At 50.3% G+C, this 2,386-nt stretch overlaps 1 pseudogene; it reads left to right on the forward strand.

Moving 5' to 3' along the window:
* The first annotated feature begins 284 nt into the window (after positions 1-284).
* Positions 285-2,165, forward strand: LOC114615058 (annotated as a pseudogene).
* Positions 2,166-2,386: the final 221 nt, after the last annotated feature.

Consider the following 2,386-nt stretch of genomic DNA (forward strand, 5'->3'; position numbering starts at 1 on the left):
GTCTTCTCTTCAAACGCAATCTACAGATTCAACTCAATCACCATCACAATTCCAACAAAGTTCTTTACAGACCTTGAAAGAACAATTTTTAATTTCATATGGAAAAACAAAAAATCCAAAATGGCTAAAACAATCCTGAACAGTACAAGAACTCCTAGAGTTATCAATACCCCTGATTCCAAGTTGTGCTACAGAGCTATAATAATAAAAATATATTGTGTCGAGGCCGAGCGGCAAGGCCCCACTCCTGAAAGAACGGTAACTACCCTCGGTGGCTCATCACCATGCCTTCCGACCTGGCCAAGAAGAAGGCAGCCAAAAAGAAGGAAGATGCCAAAGCTCGACAGCGGCCCAGAAAAGGACATGAAGAAAATGGAGATGCTGTCACAGAACCTCAGGTGGCGGAGGTGAAGAACGAGGAGGCCAATGGCAGAGAGACCACAGGTGATGGAGAGGTGGATTTGCTGACCAAGGAGCTGGAGGACTTTGAGATGAGGAAAGCTGCTGCTCGAGCTGTCACTGGCGTCCTGGCCTCTCACCCCAACAGTACTGACGTCCACATCATCAACCTCTCCCTCACCTTCCATGGTCAAGAGCTGTTCAGCGACACCAAACTGGAATTAAACTCCGGCCGGCGATATGGCCTCATTGGCTTAAATGGGATTAGAAAGTCCATGCTGCTCTCTGCTATTGGGAAACATGCGGTGCCCATCCCCGAGCACATCGACATCTACCATCTGACCCGTGAGATGCCGCCTAGCGAAAAAACACCCTTGCAGTGTGTGATGGAGGTGGACACAGAGCGGGCCGTGCTGGAGAGAGAGGCTGAGCGGTTAGCTCATGAGGATGCGGAGTGTGAGAAACTCATGGAATTCTATGAACGGCTGGAAGAGCTGGATGCTGACAAAAAGGAGATGCGGGCCTCAAGGATCTTACATGGATTGGGTTTCACACCTGCCATGCATCGCAAGAAGCTGAAAGACTTCAGTGGTGGCTGGAGGATGAGAGTTGCTCTTGCTAGAGCCCTCTTTATTAGGCCCTTCATGATGCTACTGGACGAGCTTACCAATCACCTGGACCTGGATGCTTGTGTGTGGCTGGAAGAGGAACTTAAGACTTTCAAGTGCATCCTGGTCCTTGTGTCCCATTCCCAGGACTTCCTGAACGGGGTCTGTACCAACATCATCCACATGCACAACAAGAAACTGAAGTATTACACAGGTAATTATGATCAGTATGTGAAGACACGTCTGGAGCTGGAAGAGAACCAGATGAAGAGGTTTCACTGGGAGCAGGACCAGATAGCACACATGAAGAACTACATTGCCAGGTTTGGCCATGGCAGTGCCAAGCTGGCCCGGCAGGCTCAAAGCAAAGAGAAAACACTACAGAAAATGATGGCTTCCGGACTGACAGAAAGGGTTGTGAATGAAAAGTCGCTGTCATTTTATTTCCCACCATGTGGTAAGATCCCAACGCCTGTCATCATGGTGCAGAACGTGAGCTTCAAGTATAAAAAAGATGGGCCTTGCATCTACAATAATCTAGAATTTGGCATTGACCTTGACACACGAGTGGCTCTAGTAGGACCCAATGGAGCAGGGAAGTCCACTCTGTTGAAGCTGCTAACTGGAGAGCTTCTGCCTACAGATGGAATGATCCGGAAGCATTCTCATGTCAAGATAGGGCGTTACCATCAGCACTTACAGGAGCAGCTGGACCTGGACCTTTCGCCGCTGGAGTACATGATGAAGTGCTACCCAGAGATCAAGGAGAAGGAGGAAATGAGGAAGATCATTGGGAGATATGGCCTCACTGGGAAACAGCAGGTGAGCCCAATCCGGAACCTGTCTGATGGGCAGAAGTGCCGAATGTGTCTGGCCTGGCTAGTCTGGCAGAACCCTCACATGCTCTTTCTGGACGAGCCTACCAATCACCTGGACATCGAGACCATTGATGTAGACGCCATCAATGAGTTTGAAGGTGGCATGATGCTAGTCAGTCACAACTTCAGACTCATCCATCAGGTTGCACAGGAGATTTTGGTCTGTGAGAAACAGACAATCACCAAGTGGCCTGGGGACATCCTAGCCTACAAGGAGCACCTCAAGTCCAAGCTGGTAGATGAGGAGCCCCAGCTCACCAAGAGGACGCACAATGTGTGAGCCCTCAGCTAGGCTTGGGTCAGGAATGCCACCTGGATACTGCCAGCTGACACCTGACCAGCCACTCAGGAAAGGACCCTGGGGCTGCTCTCCCGCACTGCTGCAATACTGCCCCCAGCCTCTCCCATCAGCCTGCCTTTGCTGCATCATATCTCCAGCTGGACAGCACCTGTCCATTTCCCAGCCTCCTTCCATTTGGGTCTGTCTGTCTAGACTAGGCT

The sequence above is a fragment of the Grammomys surdaster genome, unplaced genomic scaffold (assembly GCF_004785775.1).
Source record: "Grammomys surdaster isolate TR1022 unplaced genomic scaffold, NIH_TR_1.0 126546, whole genome shotgun sequence".
Classification (NCBI taxonomy): Eukaryota; Metazoa; Chordata; class Mammalia; order Rodentia; family Muridae; genus Grammomys; species Grammomys surdaster.